The sequence below is a fragment of the Callorhinus ursinus genome, unplaced genomic scaffold (assembly GCF_003265705.2).
Source record: "Callorhinus ursinus isolate GAN/ISIS: 27379988/994484 unplaced genomic scaffold, GSC_fseal_2.0 scaffold22, whole genome shotgun sequence".
NCBI lineage: Eukaryota > Metazoa > Chordata > Mammalia > Carnivora > Otariidae > Callorhinus > Callorhinus ursinus.
In genome coordinates this window covers 26,945,795-26,969,915 of record NW_027397084.1, presented here as the reverse complement: position 1 = coordinate 26,969,915, position 24,121 = coordinate 26,945,795, and the positions used below count along the sequence as shown (strand labels likewise).

The window sequence follows — 24,121 nt, the reverse complement described above, 5'->3', positions numbered from 1 at the left end:
AAAAGAAGCCTTCAAATTATATGCAACTTCCTGAAGATCTTTCCACTAAAAATAAAGATTTTACCTACTAGTTAGTGCCAATCAAAAAAAAAACTTTTTTAAGTCTCTCATGCTCAGGGTTAAAAGAGCCAACCTTTGCTACTTATAGTATAATCGACTTGTCAATTTCTTTCGCTTTCTTCTTTGTCAGTCCAGATGATAGCCATTCTCTTTCTTCCAGTTCAGTTTAAAGTTCTTGTCCTCTTAGAACCACACTGTGAAGGCTCCATCTGTATAACCTTCCATTCTGATACTCCCACACCCTCAATGTGCCAGTGCTCCCATTCCCAACGACCAAACATGGAGGTCTCTACCTTATATTTTCTCCCAGCTTTCACCTCCCTTCCTGTTTCACTTCATTGCCTTACCTGCTAGATCCATCTTTTGGATTATTCTTTTGCCATTGTCCACAACCCCCTAAACCTCTGCTCTAACCTCACAGCAAAACTCCAACCCTGGGTAACCCAAATGGTCACTCTCCCTGCACTCACATACAGGCCACTGAATACTTCCAGAGAACAGTCCTGTTTCCTATTCATATCAAACTATTTATGATTTCTTGTTATGTTTTTTTCAGGACCTATAATTTACCACATATTATTCCTCCTACCTGAGACCCATTTTTCTTCCCCTATTTTTTGCTAACCCTACTCCTAGGTCAAGACTTGCTCCGGAATGCAGCCTTGGGGAAGCAGCTCTTGGCTCTATACATTGTAAGAAGAGGCAGTCCAGTTAGATGTTAAAGATAGAAGGAAAGTAGAGGAAATTATGGATCAAATGCGAGACGATCTGGGGAAGAGTGGGATCTACAATTAGAGAGTAATTGTCTTTGAAATCAGGGATACTGCTACCTTTGTAAGAGCATCCTTGGGTGATTTTGGTAATCAACAAGATTTGAGTATACTTGCCTAGTGTACATTTTATAGTACCTGGTACAAAACAGTTTTCCCCTTTGAAACAGAGGAGAGTCAGATATGGAGGAAATGAGTGCCTCGTTAACATTGTAAATGGAGGGCAGAAAGTTGCAAAGTTTATAGCTGTAATACTTGATTTTATTTAATATGATTTCTGAAGGAAGAGAAGGAGGAAGGTAGAGGAAGAGACTAGACTGGCAAATTCTTAAATGATAAGAATGAATTCAACTGGTCAAAGATTCCACAGTTTCTTTGGACAGTGATCCTTACACAAAACAGGGTCCTTGCTTTTCCTATGAAATAAAGTTTGAGTTCTAGTAAAGATTTCTTCTTTACAAAATGCATCCCTTAAGTTTCTTGTCTATGTATTTATTGGTTTAGTTGTTCTGCAAGAATTCTTTAAGCTCTATTGTGTCTATGACAGATCTCTAAAGTCACATATACCTGTATAAACTGGAAGAATAGCAGAGACCAGCAGCTCACTGTTAAGGCTCCCCGTTGGTACCAATTATTTGGAAATTAGTTTCTAGCTTTGCGCAGTGGCAGCATCGTAGCCAATGAGGTTTATCCGAGGCACGATTATTGCTAATTGGAAATTAGTTTCTGCAGATATATCCTTAAATAGTGCCATTTTTTTAAATTTTATTATGTTATGTTCGTCACCATACAATACATCATTAGTTTTTGATGTGGTGATCCACGATCCATTGTTTTCATATAACACCCAGTGCTCCATGCAGTACGTGCCCTCCTTAATACCCTCCATGGGCTAACCAATCCCCCCTCCCACCTCCCCTCTAAAACCCTGTTTGTTTCTCAGAGTCCATAGTCTCTCATGGCTCATCTCTCCCTCCAATTCCACCCCCCCTCATTTTTCCCTTCCTTCTCCTAATGTCCTCCATGCTGTTCCTTATGTTCCACAGATAAGTGAAACCATATGATAATTGACTTTCTCTGCTTGCCTTATTTCACTTAGCATACTCTCCTCCAGTCCCATCCATGTTGATGTAAAAGTTGGGTATTCATCCTTTCTGATGGCTGAGTAATAGTCCACTGTATATATGGACCACATCTTCTTTATCCATTCATCTGTTGAAGGGCATCTCAGCTCTTTCCACAGTTTGGCTATTGTGGACATTGCTGCTATGAACATTGGGGTGCAAATGGCCCTTCTTTTCACTACATCTGTGTCTTTGGGGTAAATACCCAGTAGTGCAATTGCTGGGTCATAGGGTAGCTCTATTTTTAAATTTTTGAGGAGTCTCCACACTGTTTTCCAAAGTGGCTGTACCAACTTGCATTCCCACCAACAGTGTAAGAGGGTTCCCCTTTCTCCACAACCTCTCCAACATTTGTTGTTTCTTTCCCTGTCCATTTTTGCCATTCTAACTGGTGTAAGGTGGTATCTCAATGTGGTTTTGATTTGAATGTCCCTGATGGCTAATGATGATGAACATTTTTTCATGTGTCTGTTAGCCATTTGTATGTCTTCTTCAGAGAAGTGTCTTTTCATATCTTCTGCCCACTTTTTGACTTATTTGTTTTTTGGGTGTTGAGTTTGAGAAGTTCTTTATAGATCTTGGATACCAGCCCTTTATCTGTAGTGTCTTTGCAAATATCTTCTCCCATTCTGTGGGTGGCCTCTTTGTTTTGTTGACTGTTTCCTTTGCTGTGCAGAAGCTTTTTATCTTGATGGAGTCCCAAAAGTTCATTTTTGCTTTTGTTTCACTAGCTTTTGGAGAAGTATCTTGAAAGAAGTTGCTGTGGGCAATGTCAAAGAGGTTACTGCCTATGTTCTCCTCTAGGATTTTGATGGATTCCTGTCACACTGAGGTCTTTCATCCACTTTGAGTTTATCTTTGTGAATGGTGTTAGAGCATGGTCGAGTTTCATTCTTCTGCATGTGGCTGTCCAATTTTCCCAGCACCATTTATTGAAGAGACTGTCTTTTTTCCATTGCATGTTTTTTCTGCTTTGTCAAAGATTATTTGACAATAGAGTTGAGGGTCCATATCTGGGTTCCCTATTCTGTTTCATTGGTCTATATGTCTGTTTTTGTGCCAGTACCATGCTGTCTTGGTGATCACCGCTTTGTAATATAGCTTGAAATCAGACAACGTGATGCCCCCAGCTTTGTTTTTCTTTTTCAACATTTCCTTGGCGATTCGGGGTCTTTCCTGATTCCATACAAATTTTAGGATTGTTTGTTCCAGCACTTTGAAAAATGTCATTGGAATTTTGATCAGGATGGCATTGAAGGTATAGATTGCTCTGGGTAGCATAGACATTTTAACAATGTTTATTCTTCCAACCCATGAGCATGGAATATTCTTCCATCTTTTTGAGTCTTCTTCAATTTCTTTCATGAGTGTTTTGTAGTTCCTAGAGTATAGATCCTTTACCTCTTTGGTTAGGTTTATTCCGAGGTATCTTATGGTTTTTGGTGCTTTTGGAAATGGAATCATTTCTCTAATTTCTCTTTCTACAGTTGTGTTGTTAGTGTATAAGAAAGCAACTGATTTCTGTGCATTGATTTTGTATCCTGCCACATTACTGAATTGCTGGATGAGTTCTAGTAATTTGGGGGTGGAGTCTTTTGGGTTTTCCACATAAAGTATCATGTCCTCTGTGAAAAGAGAGAGTTTGACTTCTTCTTTGCCAATTTGAATACCTTTTATTTCTTTTTGTTGTCTGATGGCTGTTGCTAGGACTTCTAGTACTATGTTGAACAATAGTGGTGAGAGTGGGCATCCTTGACGTGTTCCTGATCTTAAGGGAAAGGCTCTCAGCTTTTCCCCACTGAGGATGATATTCGCTGTGGGTTTTTCATAGATGGATTTTATGAACTTGAGGAATGTTCCCTCTATTCCTACACTCTGAAGAGTTTTAATCAGGAAAGGATGTTGTGTTTTGTCAAATGCTTTTTCTGCATCGAGAGGACCATATCGTTCTTCTCCCTCCTCTTATTAATGTGTTCTATCACATTGATTGATTTGTGAATGTTGAACCACCCTTGCATCTCAGGGATAAATCCCACTTGGTTGTGGTGGATGATCCTTTTAATGTATTGTTGGATCCTATTAGCTAGGATTTTGTTGAGGATTTTGGAATCCATATCCATCAGGGATATCGGTCTGAAATTCTCCCTCTTTGCCTGGTTTGGGGATTAAGGTAATGCTGGCCTCATAGAATGAGTTTGGAAGTTTTCCTTCTGTTTCTATTTTTTTGAAACAGCTTCAGTAGAATAGGTATTATTTCTTCTTTGAATGTTTGGTAGATTTCCCCAGGGAATCCATCAGGCCCTGGACTCTTGTTTTTTGGCAGGTTTTTGATCACTGCTTCAATCTCGTTACTGGTTATTGGCCTATTCAGGTTGTCAATTTCTTCCTGTTTCAGTTTTGGCAGCTTATAGGTTTCTAGGAAGGCCTCCATTTCATCCAGATTGCTCAGTTTATTGGCATATAGTTGATAATAATTTCTAATAATTGTTTCTATTTCCTTGGTGTTAGTCGTGATCTCTCCCCTTTCATTCATAATTCTATTAATTTGGGTCCTTTCTGTTTTTTCTTTTGGATAAGTCTGGCCAGTGGTTTATCGACCTTATTAATTCTTTCAAAGAACCAACTTCTAGTTTCGTTGATCTGATCTACTGTGTTTCTGGTTTCTAATTCATTGATCTCTGCTTTAATTTTAATTATTTCTCTAAAATCTAATTTGTCTGATATTAAGAATTGCTACCCCAGCTTTCTTTTGAGGTCTGCTGGCATGGAAGATGGATCTCCATCCCTTCACTTTCAGTCTGGATGTATCTTTAGGTTCAAAAGGAGTCTCTTGTAGGCAGCATATGGATGGGTCTTTTTATCCAAACTGCAACCCTGTGCCATTTTATGGGAGCATTTAGGCCATTCACGTTGAGAGTGATTTTTGAAAGATATGAATTAATTGTCATCATGTTGCCTGTGAAGACGTTGTTTTTATAGATTGTCCCTGTAAATTTCTGTTGTATATCACTCTTGGGGTCTTTCTCCTTTTATAGAACCCCCCTTAATATTTCTTGCAGGGCCGGCTTAGTGCTCACATATTCTTTCAGTTTCTGCCAGTCGTGGAAGCTCTGCATCTCTCCATCCATTCTAAATGAAAGCCTTGCTGGATAAAGTATTCTTGGCTGCATGTTCTTCTCATTTAGTACCCTGAATATGTCTTGCCAGGCCTTTCTGGCTTGCCAGGTCTCTGTGCATAGGTCTGACATTATTCTGATGTTCCTCCCTCTATACGTAAGGAATCTCTTCCCCCTAACTGCCCTTAAGATGGTTTCCTTGGTTCTAAGATTTGCAAGTTTTACTATTACATGCCAGGGTGTTGGCCTGTTTTCCTTGATCTTGGGAGGGGTCCTTTCTGCCTCTAGGACACGAATGTTTGTTTCATTCCCCAGATTAGGGAAGTTCTCAGCTACGATTTGCTCAAATACATCTTCTACTCCTCTCTCTCTCTCCACTCCCTCCGGGATTCCAATTATTCTGACATTGGAACACTTCATGGTGTCACTTATCTCTCTGATTCTATTTTCATGGATTCTGAGTTGTTTCTCCCTGGCCTCCTCTTTCCCCTTTTTATCTATTATATTGTCTTCCAGGTCGCTTATTCATTCTTCTGCCTCACTTACCCTAGCTGTTAGATTATCTAGATTGGATTGGATCTCATTGATAGCATTTTTAAGTTCTGCCAATTCAGCTTTCATTTCTGCCCTTAGAGACTCTATGTTGCCATTAATTGATTTCTCCATTCTGGCTATTGTCTTCACAATTGCTAGCCTGAATTCCATCTCCGACATCTTGGTTACATCTGCATCCATTTGTAAATCTGCAGCATAAGCCATAATCTCTGAGTCTTTTCTATTTTGGGGGCTCCTCCTCCTAGTCATTCTGTTGATGGGTGTTTGAGGGAATGTATAGAGTCCAAATTATTGACCAGAACCCAGGCAAGATGCACCTGTTTTCTTGGGACCTTAGGGTTGCTGGCCTCTTGTTTTCCCAGCCTGTCTTCTGCGGGAGGGGCCTGCCTCGCTATTACTCAGGCAACCCTGTTTGGGCAGAGTTGCCCTGCCCCCTGTGGCGGGGGATGGGCTCAGCGGGAATCAGTTTTGGGGGCTTTTGTTCTCTGGCGGCTTTCCGCGTCTCTTCCGGGAGTCAGAGCAGAAGGGACCATTTCCAACCCTCTGCCTCAGAGCAGAGAGATCGCAGTCTGTTCTTCAGTGAGCTCTCCAGGCCACACCGTCTCCATTTCTGTTTGTGCTGCTATAAACTGCAGCATCCTGGGTTGTGTGCCCCTCTACAGCGCCCCCAGTCCTGCCTCCAGGTCGGAGCACGTCTCTGCCCTTTGTGCTTCTAAAACCGCCAGCCGCCCCCAGATCCCACGCGTGACCCTGCCGCTCCGGGTTTCCGCCCCGGGGTCTGACCTAAAGTCCTTTCCCCACCACTACCGGTCTGCGAGTCTGTGCCCCGTCCCCAGCACACAAGGCTGTCGCTCACCGGCGGTGTAGGATCCCCACGCCAGGCACGCTCCCGCTGCCAGTTATCCTCTGATATCTGCCCGTGGAATCACGGCTCCCCGCTTGGTACCTCGAAACCAACCGCCTGCGATATTCTGTTTGTAGAGGTCCAGATCTTCTTACATCTCAGGCTGGTTTCGTGGGTGCTCAGAGTGGTCTGGTAGATATCCAGCTCAATCCCGGGGACCAGTTGAAATAGGGTCCTCTACTCCTCCGCCATCTTTCCTTCGGGGCCAAAGACTGCCATTTTAAATGAAAATGTTAGCAGTCACCCAAGAGCAAGAATTATTTCAAATTTATAAACTGAGTATTTGAAATTATGAGTAGGTGTGAGAATGAAAATGAATTAATTGGGGCGCCTGGGTGGCTCAGTCATTAAGTATCTGCCTTAGGCTCAGGTCATGGATCCCAGGGTCCTGGGATCGAGCCCCGCATTGGGCTCCCTGCTCTGCAGGAAGCCTGCTTCTCCCTCTCACACTCCCCCTGCTTGTGTTTCCTCTCTCGCTGTGTCTCTCTCTGTCAAATAAATAAATAAAATCTTTAAAAAAAAAGAAAGAAAATGAATTAATCAATACATATTACTCAACATCTATATATGCGTGCCATATTTTAATAGCAACAATAATAGGAAAAGATGCATAGAATACCTTCATATCCCAGTCTTTAGAGGCCTTATAATCCAGTTGAGGACATAAGATAAACAGACATAAAAAGATAATCTAAGCTTTAAGATGACATATGAACAATAAAAAAAACTTTATGAATCTGACAAAAGTAGTTAAAGCATGGCAGAGGGGCCATAACTGTGTGCTAGGGTGGTTGAGAAAGCTGATGTTTAAATGGGGTTTGAAAGATGAAACAATTTTCAAAAGTAGAGAGGGAAAGCATGCAATATTCAAGTCAAAGGAAAGCATGCAATATTCAAGTCAAAGGAAAAGTCAAAAGTCAAAATGCAAGGAATAGGGGTGCCTGGGTGGGTCAGATGGTTAAGCATCTGTCTTCAGCTGAGGTCATGATCCCGGGGTCCTGGGATTGAGCCCCGCATCGGGCTCCCTGCTCAGCGGGGAACCTGTTTCCCCCCTTGCCACTTCTCTCTCTGCCTGCCACTCCCCTGCTTATGCTCTCTCTCTCTGTCAAATGAATAAATAAAATCTTTAAAAAATAAAAATTAAAAAAAATTTTTAGGGTGCCTGGGTGGCTCAGTCGGTTAAGCGACTGCCTTCGGCTCAGGTCATGATCCTGGAGTCCCGGGATCGAGTCCCACATCGGGCTCCCTGCTCAGCAGGGAGTCTGCTTCTCCCTCTGACCCTTCCCCCTCTCATGTGCTCTCTCTCTCTCTCATTCTTGCTCTCTCAAATAAATAAATAAAATCTTAAAAAATTTTTTTTAAATGCAAGGAAACTTGTGTCATATTCAGAAGCCCATAACCAGACAATTTGGCTTACACACAGATTGGAACCCCTACTGCCATCCAATCCTGTTCTAGCTGCTAGAATAGCACAGTGAGGAGGTCAAAGAAGTCAGAGGAGGCTCCACTCACAGGGAGCTCAGAGTCCAGGGTGTAGAGGCAGACAATAAATGTGTAAACCAAAAATATAAATTTCAGATAGTGATAAGTTCTGCAAAGAATATAAAATTTGAATATAGAATCGAAAGTATACAGAATGCTAGCTTAGACTGATGGTCAGGGAAGGCCTCTCTTAGATGACAGCAACTGAGCTGAAATCTAAATGACCAAAAGAAGCCAGCCATGTGAAGCTCTGGAACCAATACTCCGGTCACAAGTGACAAGAAGGGGTCACCTGGGTGGCTTAGTTGGATGAATGTCTGACTCCTGGTTTCGGCTCAGGTCATGATCTCAGGGTCATGGATGGAGCCCCGCATCAGGCTCCACACTCAGCAGGGAGCCTGCCTGAGATTCTCTCTCCTCTGCCCCACCCCCAATCACATGCTCTCTCCTCTCTCTAAAATAAATAAATAAATATTTTTTTAAAAAGTGACAAGAAGGACAAAAGCTATGGGGAGGGAAAAAGTGGGGCTATTATGAATAAAAACATCCAGCATGATGGAGCATAGTGGGAAGTAAAGAGAATGATAACAGAAAAGGGGAGCCAAGTCATGCAGGGTCTTGGGGCCATGGATGAGTGTAGACTTGAATCTAGATGATATGAGGAATCACTGGAAGTTTTTAGAAGGGGAGTCTATAATCTGATATATATGTTTTAAAGATTCCTCTTTATATGTGGAAGTTGAGATTTTGGAGGGAAAGCATAGAAATTGGAAAATGTCTAGGAGGCTACTAGAACCATCTAGTAAGAGAGGATGGTAACTCACATTAGATGGAGGCTGTAGCTGTGACAAGAAATAGTCCAATTTGAATGTATTAATAGGTAACTGGAAGAGAACATGGTGATGGGTTGACCATGACGGGCCGAAGAAAGTAGAGGAATCCAGAATGACTTCTAACCTTTTGACCCGATGGCAGATGATGATACCATACACTGCGATGGGAAAGCTTAGGGGAAGAACAGGTGAGAGAAATGGGAATCACAGTTTTTTTGGACATATAATATATAAGACATTTATACCTAAGTTGAGATGTCAAGCAGTCTGCTGGATTTGAAAATTAGGTGTTACATGTAGGGTTACATATGAGTTAAGCAGTGTTACAAAAATAAGGGAAAGTTGATATAGATTGTGCAAACCTTGAATAAATGTTGAGGATATGGTCTCTAATCTGGAGGAATAAGATGTCACTAAGTGTTTCTATGCTATTGTTACATAGGTGTTTTAGGAAGGTTTATAAGACTGCAGGGTGTACAGCTGGAAGGTCCTAACAGAGTCTGGGGGTGGGAGAGCCCATTAGAAGATAACTGAGGTCATCCATACTTAAGAGGATTGAAGTTATTTTCCATAGAAACATAATTCAATCTGAAATACTAGCAAAAAAATGAAAAACTTTTTCCTCACTATGACCTTAAGGAGGCCATAAAATTCAGATGTTTTCCCACAATTTTGTGGCACAGTCTACTGTTTTTCATCAAGTAGACTATAAACATGACAGATTCTACATGTACAGCTGATTTAGCCATTATGGTAGTCAAAATCCCTATAAAACCAGCTACCTCTGTCAAACAACCCATTGTCTGCAATCTCTCTTGCCCAGTTTTTACAACTGACCTGACCAAGGTGGTATTTCCATATACTTCAGCCTGAACCTGTGTGAAAGTAGACAGAGCACCCTCCCCTCACGCAGCTCACCAGGACTGATGCAGAGGCTTTTCCTGGGCAGTTAAATCTTGAGTACAGTGCTAGAAATCAGCATGTGTCCTGCCCCACAGTCTGCCAACTATGAAATTTTTGGTCCATCTCTCCTACCTTCCTCCCTTTTTTTCTGTCCATCTTCAAACTATGGCCTCTATTCTCTAATTTTCTTTCTTTTTTTTAAAGATTTACTTATTTACTTGAGAGAGACAGCATACAGAGGGAGAGAGAGAAGCAGACTGCCCGTTGAGCAGGGAGCCCAACCACTGGAGGCTTGATCCCAGGACCCAAGGATCATGACCTGAGCCGAAGGCATACGCTTAACTGACAGAGCCACCAAGGCGCCCCTATTCTCTGAGTTTCTAAAGTGAGTAGAAAAAGAATACAGAAGATACCCTTCTGAGTGGATCGAAGAATTGGGCCAGTGGAAAAAAAGATAATAAAAATTTGTTCAGATATCTGCAAGTAGAAATAAGCTCCAAAGATGGTTATTCCCCAAACATTCAGAGCAGAAATATTCCCCAATCTCCTGGAACTCAACTCTGGAGCTGATGTCATTAGGAAAGACTGAAGGAATTGCAAATACACCAATTCTGTCTCATTTTTTTGTTCTGCATATCCACATGCTTTTTGCTGCCCGTGTAAGTAAATAACAAAAGGCAGTCAAAAGAAATAAACTAAATACATTTTCCCTAGCCCTGTGTACAACTTTTTGACAAAAAAAAAGTTTCCATAAATTACACATTAAAAATAATCACAAAAACCATATGCATAGTGGGGCACCTGGGTGGCTCAGATGGTTAAGCATCTGCCTTCGGCTCAGGTCATGATCCCAGGGTCCTGGGATTGAGCCCCACATCAGGCTCCCTGCTCAGCAGGGAGACTGCTTTTCCCTCTCCCTCTGTCCCTACTTGTGTTCCCTCTCTTGCTGTGTCTCTCTCTGTCAAATAAATAAATAAAATCCTAAAAAAAAAAAAAAACATGATATACCTTTAAAAAAAAAACAAGAATGCCTGGGTGGCTCAGTCATTAAGTGTCTGCCTTCAGCTCAGATCATGATCCCAAGGTCCTGGGATCGAGTCCCACATCGGGCTCCTTGCTCAGTGAGGAGCCTGCTTCTCCCTCTCCCTCTACTGCTCCCCCTGCTTGTGCTCTCTCTCTGACAAATAAATAAATAAAAATCTTTAAAAAAAAACATATGTATAGTTATATAATACTGCAAAAGTCCACTTATCTCTCTGAATGACATCTCTCTCACCAGCAAAAGTACTATATTAATTTCACTTTCACAGAGTTTTTGAGAATATTATTTCTTTTTTTTATGTTATGTTAATCACCATACATTAAATCATTAGTTTTTGATGTAGTGTTCCATGATTCATTGTTTGCATATAACACCCAGTGCTCCATGCAGAACATGCCCTCTTTAATACCCATCACCAGGCTAACCCATCCCCCCACCCCCCTCCCCTCTAGAACCTTCTGTTTTTCAGAGTCCATAGTTTCTCATGGTTCATCTCCCCCTCCAATTCCCCCCCCTTTGCTAAAAGTGGTAGAGCATTATACAAATATTATTTAATATTATATCATGAAATAGTGAAGGAAAATAGTTCAATAAGTATGGAATTTCCTATTTAGCCCCTGTGAGATAAACTCCCTTTTAAATAGAAAGGTAATAACACATCAGTTCAAATTATACAATTAAAATAATTATAGTTATCAAAATCTATTATCCATGTAGTAAGAGCCTATAAAATGGTGCCTGTCTCCTCATATTCACAACCTTGTGTAGTCCCCCTTCCCTTATATGTGGGCTGGACCTAGCGACTCACTTGTGAAGTCAAAAGTGACAGGATATCACTTCCAACATTAGGCTACAAAAAGCCCTTTACCTATCTTGTTCACTCTCTCTTGCTCTCTAAGTGCTCATTCTGATAGAACCAACTGCCATGTTGTGAACTGCCCTATGGAGAACTCCGTGTGGAAAAGAACTGAGAGAGGTCTCTGGCCAACAGCCAGCAAGGAAATGAATCCTGCCAACAATCACATGAGTGAGACTGGAAGTATATCCATCCCCAGCCAACACCTCGATTGCATCCAGGAAAAGATCCTGAGTTGCACCCAGATTCTTGCCCACAAAAGCTGAAAGATAATAAAATTTGTTGTTTTAAGCCATGAAGTTTCAGAGTAGTTTGTTACACAGATATAGGTAACTAATGCAATCCATAATTAGCTGTGTCCATGGAATAAAATTGTAAGTAAAGAGATTTCAATGTTTGCACGTGATGGCTTAAAATTAGTTATCAATTTTCAAGTAATTTTGACTGAGAGTCCATGCCCTATAGAAGAACATGAACAAGCAGAGCTCCTTGGAATGGAAATAGACCCTAAATGGGCTACCCTGTTTTTTCAAAGGAAATTTATTCCCATCAATTTATTTTATACATGGTAATCCACAAATCTATGCCTAGTTTATAGAACAGTATCTATGGGGTCTTCTTTTACTTGGAATGGACCTTTCTGTAAAACTTTTGCCAAAACTTCTGCCAACCTCGTATATGTCACTAAGGAGCCAAGACCTCTCCAATACATCAAGGCTGGTTACTTAATCCTTTCTTGATGAAATAGTCTGCTTCCTTCTACAAAAAAATGGAACTTCATAATCATGATATTTGCATTTGCCTTTACTGCTAGAAGATGTAAAATTAAGCTTAGTATGGAAAAATAATAAAACCTAAAATTTCTGTCCCTTGAATCTCTAAAGTAGAATAAATAGTGGATAATCTATACCCGGCCTTGGGCTAAAGACTTTGATTTTTAAACCACCAGTTGGTTTTATCAAGAGGGCATGAAAATACCTTTTACCTTCATTCTCTCTTCCAATAATTAGATTATAACTTGTCAGGAATATTTTTGAAACAAGTATCTTTCCTCCTTAGTACCAAAAAGAGATCATGCTAATCTTCTGTTCCCCACTTGTAAGGTAAAGGAACTCACTGAAAATGCAATTCAAGATCAAAAGCAAAGTTGAGGAATCACAGAAACAAGATAGACCATACCCATGCCTAGAACTTGAATCTACTAAAATGCCAACTTTAGTCTTCCGGACTTTGACCAACATCCAGTGATGTATGTGGGGACCCAAATGGTACAGATATCAGAGAAGAATAAAACTGACAGTATGAAGAAAGAGTGAATCTCTGCTTCAGGGAGTATCAAACAACACTAAACAATATAAACCAAAGTTGTACAATTTCCAAACAATTGCCAAAATATCTAAAATTTCTGGATTTTTCTGAGAAGTATACTGTATGTTGATTTAAAGGAATTATTCCATCATTTAAGGACTAAGGAATATCTACAGATGACTCTTTTTCATAAATGTCAATTAGGTTCCAGCTGAGATGTGGATGCTGACATAAACGTGCCTTTCATGAAGGCTTTTCTTTTTTTTTATTTTATGTTAAGTTAATCACCATACATTACATCATTAGTTTTTGATGTAGTGTTCCATGATTCATTGTTTTCGTATAACACCCAGTGCTCCATGCAGAACGTGCCCTCTTTAATACCCATCACCAGGCTAACCCATCCCCTACCCCCAACCCCTCCAGAACCCTCAGTTTGTTTCTCAGAGTCCATAGTCTCTCATGAAGTCTTTTCTAACCACACCTCCTCTCCACTCCCTAACAACAGTTTCTGTCCTAGTTTCTTCAGTACATTTTGGCTCTGGAATATCCTTGGAGACAGACTTAAATGACAGATCTTAGTAAGAGAAGTGACCACAGTTAATTCCTCTCTTCATTGCTATGATCACAAGCTAGAGCTGTGAATTGACCTATTTTGTTAGGAACACTTTAAGATCAAACCTCTGCCCTTATTTATTTAGTAAATGAGAATTCCTGCATTTCAAGTACTACTTAAAGTTGAAGACAGTTCTGAATCATTGAGCTACCAGCACATTTTATTTGCTTCTGAGTCCAATTTAAGTGGGAAGAGCAAAAGGGTTATCAAATATTAAAGAAGGATAAATTGCATTACCTCTGGGTGGACGCATTCTTCCTACTAAATCTATCACATGCCCCAAGTTATACAAAACTTGCTGTCATTTTTAACAACCCAGTAATGGTGGCTTTGATGGAGTACAGTGCAGGAGGCAGGACCAAGTCTTCGTGAGTTCCCAGCCACCTAGGAAAAACCACATCGACACATAGTCCAATGACTCAAGTGAATTCCCATTAGGGTTGTATTCATTTGCTAGAGCTGTCATAACAAAGTACCACAAACTGAGCAGCTTAGACAACATAAATCTATTGTCTCATAGTTCTGAGTCTGGAGGTCCGAGATCAAGGTATTAGCAGGACTGTGCTTCTTCTGAAGGCACTAGGGAAGGATTTGCTCCAAGCCTCTCTCCTAGCTTCTGGTAGTTTCTTGGCTTGTGGCAGTATAACTGCCTGTGTGCATGTCTGTTTCCAAATTTCCCTTTTTTAAGAACACCTGGCATATTGGATGAGGAGTCCACTCTAGTCCAGTATGATCCCATCTTAACTAATTACATCTGCACCCACCTTATTTCCAAAATGTCACACACTGGCAGTTAGGACTTCGATATATGAATTGGAGGAGAGGGGCACAATTCAACCCATAACAAAGGTCACTAAGCATTTTTGCTAATGAGCTATTTTGGCAAGCTTTGATAGACCACAGTGGCTACTTTAGAAGGGTGATGTTGCAAGAAACATTCCTGGAAGAGAAACTGGGCCTGGTAGCCAAGACAGAGGGGGAGATTTATTTATGGAAAGGTTATCCTAATACCTCTTTAAAAGTCAGAGAGGTAAGCCCTGGGATGAAACTGAGTATTGAGTAGGGCCCGGGAAAATGGGGCAGAAAAGAAGAACCAGCTGACTCACAGATTTTAGGGAAGAAATATCAGAACCACTTAATTTTTCAGATGAAGAAACTGAAGCCAGAGGCCTCAAGGCACACAATTAATCAGTAACAGAACTAAGACTAGATACCAGATGTGCTGATGCTCTGTTGTGCCCTTTTCTCGACACTATAAAGATTAGAACTGCAAAGTGAGTCCAGGACATCCAGGCTCAAAGAAAGTACCAACCCACAACATAATTACTTATCCTTCTATGTCTAGAACTCCAGGAAAAGTGGATGTCCAAGACATTCAGTTCTGTTTATGCCATCTAGCCTCAGATACAAATTTCGGTGACTGACTCATAAGGTAGCACTGCCCTCTAGAGGCCTGATGCCAGTGGCTCGCTTGCCTCTCTCTGCCATCCCCAAGCCCCTAGCTTTGCCTGGACTCAAGAATATCCCTGTCACCAACAGGCCTTTCCTAAGGGGAATGCATCCAGGCCACTTTTCTCCCAGCAGCACATTCTGCACGTGATTAAATATACACAGTCCCCAGACAAGAAGGCAAAAGCACATTTTCTCAGCATGTGGGATAGTTTTCCTTCACTTCACAGAAACTTTGCATAATTCACTTGAGCTCATTTATCTGGCCTCAGTTCCATAAACTGACAGAAAATAAAAGCCAACCCCCAAATCTAAAGGAAACATCCATTTTAATTATGTACAAAATTAAAAGGGCGCCAAATTATTAAACTGGGAACACAGAAAACAGGTTGCTATAGATGCATCTCAGAGAAAGGTAATAAACTGAAAGTGGCTGAGTAAAACCACTTTTAAATGTTACACTTCTCAGCTTCATCCCTGGAAATCCATTAAAAAGCACCTAAGAAAGCCATTTTTTAGCTCTTGTGTTTTTGTTTTGTTTTGTTTTTCATTTAGTTCAAACCCTTCTCACCATATGGTAGAAGGATAATTAAACTGGCAATCAGGAGTCTTAGATTCTACAACCATTTCTTCCACTAAAAAGATGTGTGGCCTTGATTAACTTCTTTAACTCTCCGAGTCTTAATTCCTTCAACTTTAAAACAGGGAGCTGCTTTAAATGATTTCAAGGACATCTGTAGCTTTAACCCTCTATAATTGCCTGAAATCAGTTCTGCTGCTCTAGCAAACCTCTATGGTCTGGAAGATTCCTACTTAACACACCATACAGGGACCTATATTAAAAATGGGGTTGCCTTGGCAATGACCCAAAGAGCTAGGGCAAACAAAACGATGTTGCCCAAATAATTATTTCAAATATCAAAATCATTTTTTTAATTTATACCATTTGGAATAAAAATAGCTTCCCCAGGAATTTGCAAACATTCAAAAACATCTTGTGCTCTTGTCTCATCCTTTTAGACCCGACAAATAAACTGCTAGGCAGCAGCATTTCAGTGTAGCAAGCTTGCCACATTCACAGCGAGCAGCTGTGACCACTAATGGGGATCAAAAGCTCCTGCTGGTCAAACTCATAAATACTTTCCCCAAAAATTTGAGTTCATAAAGCAGAGTCAAATAACTTTATTTTCACTCAGCTATTCCCAAATTGTTTCTAAATTATTAAATTAGTGACTGCTTCCCACCACAGCATCTACAAGCTACAAAACTGTAGGCAGTAAATCTAATGTGCAATTCATCTTTGGGGTTATTTTTAAACAAATAAATTGAAGCCGTTCAGAAATGACTCCAGGTGTTACAAACAGTCGATTAATTAACTTCCCCACTAGCTCTGGCAGAGCAATTTGCTATGCACTTATTACCTATTAAAGACAAGAAATATGTGTAAGCATTTCTGTTGATGTGGTCAGCTGTAGTTCTAAAATGTTTTGCTTCTGGAACGCTTACATTCTTAGATTTCCAGGGGAAATATATGCCAAACAACTAAGACCCTTTAAAGATTCTCTTGCACAACCCCAAAAATGTCAGTAACATGATAGCTCATTTTCCTGTTTGTCAAACAACAGTTCCTTATGGTTCACCTGGCAGAAATTCTGTAGTCCATAGGAAAAACTGAGCTGAAGGATGGAGTTATGAGTCAATGGGTGATCTGAAGTCCAAATTGCAAAGAAAGAGGATATATACATCTTGGGCTCAATCAAGACTAATGTCTAAATCCCAAGGATCAATATGAGGGAAAGGAGCTAATATCAGAAGTCTGCAAGGTGTGTCTATACTTTTAGTCTGGTTGGTGAAAGCATCATGGTGCATAGAGGTCCATTCCCTGTGAAGTCAGATGTCAGACAATGACTGGGCATATGGGGACCAGAATCCAGTATCTATTGTAAAGAGAAGTAGGAAGTTTAAATAGCTTGGTAGAAGGTCAAGGTCTTCTAGTGCCAGAGTGGAAAATTGGGGCATTCTCAGAAAAAAACCTAGGAATTGAAAATTGAAAACTGTACCTCAGTAAACCAGAGCTTCCACAAGACCAGCAGATTCCAGAATTAGGAATAATTCAGATACCTCTCACCTACCTACCCACCCACTCTCCCTCCCCACTTGCCCCCAGCGGGGTGAGGATGGAGCTTTTGATGGCTATCTGGCTTTGTTCCCACTGTCTCAAGAACTCCACTGATGCTAGAAGATAAATCTCTTGACACCAAGCGCAAAGATGGTGCCAGAGCAGGCAGGAACTGACACAGCTTTATGAATACTCTATTAATAATCCCCTCCTTTCTCTCTAACATGCAATCGGCCTCTTCCCTCCATCAAGTTCTTCTGATGAGGTAAAGGGAGAAGCTCAAGTGGAGAAGAATAGAGCAGAGTGAAAATGGAACTCATTATTAACAACCATTCAATAGCACTAGTAAGATTCCTAGACTACTTAAGCTGGAGGTTTTAAAAACTGGGTCCCAACCATTCGTTTCTAAATGAAGAAACTAAAGTACAAAGAGGGAATTGTCTGGCAAAAATTCACACAGCCTGTTGGTCGCAGAACCAAAACCAGAAACAAGGTCTGCTGCCTCTTAATCCAATATACATCCCACCACAAGATGTTGTCTTCAAAGCAGATGGCACCAAAATAAAGTTTTGGGGAAGGTAAGCATCCCAGGGATCCATGGCTATTTGTCCCACTTGACAACTAATTTATTTGGGTCTGACTGTATTCTTTTCTAATTACTGCTGTGCTGATTTTTAAAACATATCAGTCCTACACTGAATTTCAGGAAATCTAGAAACAAACACAGAAATAAAAGATGGATTTGGATCTGACGCCTACAGAACACTCTAGGAGGAAAATGACAGAATCCTAGAATGAAATGGCATGCAGTCAGCCTAAGAAGTCCCAGGAAGCCCAGATTTATGTGTCAGAGATGACATGTTGCCAAGCATAGCCTTAGAACATGTCTGGACCTTGAAGGACACCATTTGAAAAACAGTTTTCCAGATGCATTTTTCATATACAGCAGTCATAAAGATGTGTTTGTACAACAAGCTAACATTTTTCTAATTCCCAAATGTCATGCCAAGGCTTGAGGGAAAAATATAGATGCCAGCAACATATGTTGGAATGGACCTGGTATATTCAGGTCAATAAAGTAGGATCCCAGATGACTCCTCACACGAATCCTAACATAAGTGGTTGGATGAAGGAAAACTTGGTTTCCAGATGAAACACCAGTTTTAGAAGCCAGAATGATTCTACATCCCAGATGGCATATGGTGGGACACTATAGGCAACTGATGGAAAAAAATGTGTTTCCCTTTCTGCCGGGTCACTTTAGCCATGTCAGTGCACCCACTGCACATTTCCACATTTCCTGCTGCCTCTGATGAGCTTGTGGCTTGCATCAGCTCCTTGACCAGGGCACACTTCAGCTAACTGCAATGTGAAATATACATCAGCAATCACCAATTAAAAATTCTTGGCAAAGTAAAGCAATGCTGAATCTGTCCCCTGGATTATAACCCATGTGCTCTACAGTGATTATGGAAAAACAACCTATTAAGAATATTGACAACTTCAAGGTAATTTATTAGGTATCTTACATAGGAATTTTGTTGTTGCTGTTATTGTTGTTGTTATTTTAAGGGAATATCCTTCCCTAAGAAACCTAGATGCCTTGTTCATAGAAAAAAAATGGTGATACCAAAGAAACATTTCATCTCTTGGCTATACATTTCTGAAATCCTGAGAAGCGAATTCCTATGAATTCTTTTGATCTCCACTCTCTGGAACACAGGGCACCTGTAAGGCAGACCCAGCCACATATGAAAGCCACATAAATGAAAGGCAAATATGGATAGAATTAGTACTCACAACTTGCAACATACATTGAGTAAGAGTTTTCTCTTTGGCCAGAGCCTGCAGACATTCTATTCTAAGGAGTGCCCAGCTCCCGTCCACTTGTATTTTTTATCAGATTTGGGGGAGTTGTTGGGGGTTTGGTTTTTTGTTTTTTTAGTTTTTCCTTTTTCTTTTTTCCTGGCTGCAACTCAACAAGTATAGGGGAACTTTCATTTATTTACTGGTTCAGAGATTGTGATCTATCTCCTTCAACTTTACTCCATTCCTGCCAAATCTATTGGCAATGGAAAAATGTCTAATGGGCACACAGAAACTTGCTGGAAGAGATAAAGTTTCACGAGTTGCTACTCTATTTCATGTTCTACCTATTATCAAAGCATTTGATAGTTCAATACAATCAACTCTCCATATATTATTCTAAAATGGAGATGATTCTCCTAAGACAGCAGTTCTCAAACTTTTAAGTGTTTCAGACTCAGCTGAAGGACTTGCTAAAACATAGATTTCTGGGTCCTACCTCCAGAGTTCTGATTCAGGAGGTCTGAGGTGGACTTTCAAAAATCTGCCTTTCTAAAAGTAAAAAAAAAAAAAAAAAAAGGAATCTGCCTTTCTAACAAGTTCCAGGTGATGGTGATGCTGCTTGTCCAGGGACCACACTTGGAGACCTACTGTTCTAGAATATCCTACCTGATTCTGCAGGTCATACAAACAAATCCAAAGGAGTTCAAGTGTAGATCATATGCAATGATTAGTTTCAATCTTCTTTTGTGCAAACTGTGATTATGGCATAATAAGGACCATCATATTTTTTAAACGTGTGAATTTGGGCAGGGTTTCTCTCCTGCACATTGTATGAATGTATGCACATAAGTATGTATGCTAAGGAACTCACTTGATGATCTGGAACCCCAGATTTCAAGGGAGTACTGTATTAAAACTTTGAACTGGGAAGATTAGGGTCACCCAATGGTGCCTAATGGTGTCCTTTGCTAGCAATCTACGCTCCATTGTGGATTCATCTCATAGCAGGAACCAAGTCTAAGAGAGAGATCCTCAGCAAAGAAAACTGAATAAGGAAAAAGACTCAGCTTAAAGAAGTTGCTATTTGCTCTTAACTTCAGTAAGGTATCCAAACTGATTATTTTCCAGATGCTAAGGGAAAAAGATAAAACTCAAGAGCTTCACCATGAACAAACAAAGGACTTGGAAGGAAGGAATTCAGGCATAGGCAAATGTATGGCAGCCTATTTGGGGCTAGAATAACTCCTTATCTTAGGATGAGGGCATAAGGGAGCATGAAGCATGGGCCAATTTACTACTGCTTTTACTGGGACACAATGTTAAAAACTGTATTTTGAGGACTTGCTTATTTTATAATGTTTGAAATTTTGGGGTTATTACTGGTCCCTCCTTGGCTTTTCATTTCTTTAACTTGTTGTTGCTCTTTGTATCACCTATTAGAAAATAATTCTAGTCTCTTTTAGCTGAGTATAAAGGAAGCAAATTTTTTTTCATAGGACAAAGAGAAAAACTGAACTATAAGGGTTAAGAACTGTAGGAATCAAAGTGATAGATGCCACAACGAAAAGCAAAAACTCAGGAGGAAGGTTATAGAACACTTAAATATCACACTTGGACATTTGCCACCAGAGGGTTTCTTTACTCGATCCCTAGAGAGTTTTTGTATTTTTACATGAGCAACCCATTTGGGTGCTCTAGGCTTCCTTGTTCCAGATCAGGTGTTTCCAGGAGAGAAGGGTACATTTCATTGTCTCAAAATCTTAATATGTAGAGGATGTGGTCAGTAAATATTTGTTTACTAGTTAATTGTTCTACGTGCTGGATATATTAGAGTAGGGGGCATAGAATTCCCTCTGCCTTCAAAGAGCTTACAGTCTAGTGTGGTGCATAGGCAAGTGAACAAAATGTTACAATAGTTTGTTAAATGGTACAATGAGAGAATTATAGGAGGGCTAGAAAATAAACACATGGAATATCATGTAAGGCTTTATAGAAGAAGTTCAATGCCCGCGGAAAGGGTAAGGCAGAGAGAAGAGAGTGCCCAAAAGCCCAGGAGTGAGTGATAACACATGAACTGAAAGGAATGTAGTATAACCAGAATGCAAAACAGTGAGATGTTATAAGCACAGCAACCATATGCATTACCAACTAAACCAGGACACTTTGGAAATGGAATGGAGCTGCTATTAATAAACATATTGGAACAATAATGGTTTAAACTGAGATGTATGATCACTCTAATTATGGTGCACATTAAGGAGCTTGACTTATGTTAAAGACATGGGAAGTCCTTGGGAGAATTACAAACAAGAACACAGCATGATCACATTTGTATTTTAGAAAGATAATTGTGGCATCTGAATAGGTTGAAGGTGCCATACTGGAAGAAGACAGAGCAACTGACAACTGTTCAATAGTTCAGCAAAAAATGATGGTTACTTAAACTAGATAAGTGCCTTAAAAAAATGGAGGTCATGGATGAATTCCAGGGCATCACAGAGGCTGACTTGAAGTCTATCTGGGAGCTATGGAAGGTGCTAATCAGGCCAGGGAGAGGGTTACCAAGAAGATGTGTTTGACTTGTTTTGCCTTCAAAATTTGGCAAATCCATTCAAGGTCATAACTTTAATTAAGGAATGCTGATCAGCTTATAAGTGAGAATCAACCATGTTACATATTGCAAACAGAAATAACTGTGTTAATAACTTCTGAACTCCTCCAGAAGTTTAATTGATACCAAAATAAAACAATATACTTTATATAAATTGGGAAGACTAGATGTCCCAATGTTCTAATATCAGTTTTTATTTCATTTAAATCCACCCTGGTCAATCTCAGTTAAAAATCAGTATCTCATCTTGGGTTAAGAAAAAGTTTCTTTTTTACAATAAAGGAAGCATGATTCATAGAAGAAAAAATTACTATGTTGAAGTTCATCAAAATTAAGACTTCTGCTCTTCAAGACATTTTTTAAAACATTTTATTTATTTATTTGAGAGAGAGAGTATGAGTGGGAGGAGGGGCAGAGAGGAAGGGAGGGGCACGCTCTCCTCTCAGCAGGGAGCCCAATGCCGGGCTCCATGCTGGGCTCCATGCCAGGCTGGATCCCAGGACCCCGGGAACATAACCTGACCCAAAGGCAGTGTTTAAATGACTAAGCCACCCAGGTGCCCCTTCAAAAGACACTGTTAAGCAAATGATAAGAAAAATCAAACTTGGGGAAATGTTTTTATGTCACATATCTGATTAAAGACTTATTTTCTAGGGGCACCTGAGTGGCTCAGTCAGTTAAGCCGCTGCCTCCAGCTCAGGTTGAGATCTCAGGGTCCTGAGATGGAGCCCTATATCGAGCTCCCTGCTCAGTGGAAGTCTGCTTCTCCCCCTGCTGCTCCCCCTGCTTGTGCTCTCTTGCTCGTGCTCCCTCTCTCAAATAAATAAATGAAATCTTAAAAAAAAAAAGACTTATGTTCTAAATACGTATTTTTTAAAACTCTCATAGCTCAATAATAAGAAAACAATCCAATAAAAGACAAAAAATCTGAACAGAAACTTCACCAAAGATGATATATGGATGGACAAATAAGGACATAAAAAGATATTTGACATCAGTAGTTGTTAGGGAAATGAAAATTAAAACCATAAATTAAAATTGCTTCACATTTATTACAATGGCTAAAATTGGACAAAAAAAAAAAAAAAAGACTGACCATACCAAGTGTTGGCAAGGATGTGGAGAAACTAGAACTCTCATGCACTGCTGATGGGAATGTAAACTGATACAATCACTTTGGAAACAGTTTGGCAGTTTCTTAAAAGTTAAATCTTTCATATATTCATCCATTCTACTCCTAGGTATTTATCCGAAAAGAAGTGAAAATATATGTCCACAAAAGGATGTATACACAAATGTTCATGGCAGCTTTATTTGTAATAATTAAAAATCAGAAAAAACACAAATGGCCACCGATAGGTAAATATATAAACAAACTGTGGAATATCCATGCAATGGAACTCAACTCAACAAAAAAAGAAAGCAACAAACATGAAAGAATCTCCAAGAAACCAAATCAAAAAAAAGGATAATATACGGTATGATTCCATTTATACAAAGTTCTAGAAAATACAAAATAATCTATAGTGACAGAAAGCAGATCAGTGGTTGCCTGGGGATGTGCAGGAAAAGTAAGAGGGATATATTTTGCTTTGGGGAGCAATGGATATATTTGTTATCTTGACTGTGGTGACAGTCTCACAGGAGTATACATATGTCAAACCTTATCAAATTTTACACTTTAAATGTCCAGTTGTTGTATGTAAATTCTACCTCAGTAAAGCCATTAAAAATAAAAAGAAGAAAAAAATCAATCACCCAGAGTGCTGAGACTTTCTGATGAACTGAAAAGAAAAGCCAGAAAGTCTTTTGTGAGATCGTCACCTACGTTGTAACTGATTATCTAAATGTTTTTACTCCTAAATATGAACAGAAAGTGCAAGAATAAGCCAGGCCAAAAATGGGCCATTAAGGAAGGTGATCATACCTCCCAGTTTGCCAAGGACAGTTCCAATTTACACCTATTATCTGGCATAATTATTAAATCAATGGCCTCGCATTCTCAAAAATGTCCTTTTTTGGAAACAACCAATCACAGATATTCCCCCACGTTCTAAAATTCACATTACATCACTTTGCTCTTACGAAAGACCTACATTAGTACCTGTTTTCAGTAACCAAAACACATCCAAAGAGGATTTCTGCTTTTGCGAAAAGTGAAAATAACATTCAGCGTTTGTTTGCAATGAGCTCTTAGGAGAACTAATGCGCACCACAAGCAGTGAGAGTGGCGCACCCAAGCTCCTTCCCTGGGAACTACACTCAGAAGCTCAGCATCAAAGGGCCACAACTCTGAACTGTGTCTGTGAGCATCTGTGCTTTACTTCAATTTATTTTATGCATCCGTTAGCAAGATGTGTCCTAAGGTATAAGAAAAGCCTAAGGTTTGGGGGTCTGGAGGTGTTTAAAAATGTTTCCATGTAAATTAATGGTAATTGTTTCTTCACATAACACCAGTTCCACTTATAAAAGTTGTCATAGGAACACTCTACTTTCAGATTAACAGGGAAGCTGTAACCAGTCACTGTACTGTAGGCAACCTAGGAAGATGTGATCATCTTCCA

At 40.0% G+C, this 24,121-nt stretch overlaps 1 pseudogene; it reads left to right on the top strand.

The window, feature by feature from the left end:
• Positions 1-1,481: 1,481 nt before the first annotated feature.
• Positions 1,482-1,604, top strand: LOC112838068 (U4 spliceosomal RNA; annotated as a pseudogene).
• The last annotated feature ends 22,517 nt before the right edge of the window (positions 1,605-24,121 follow it).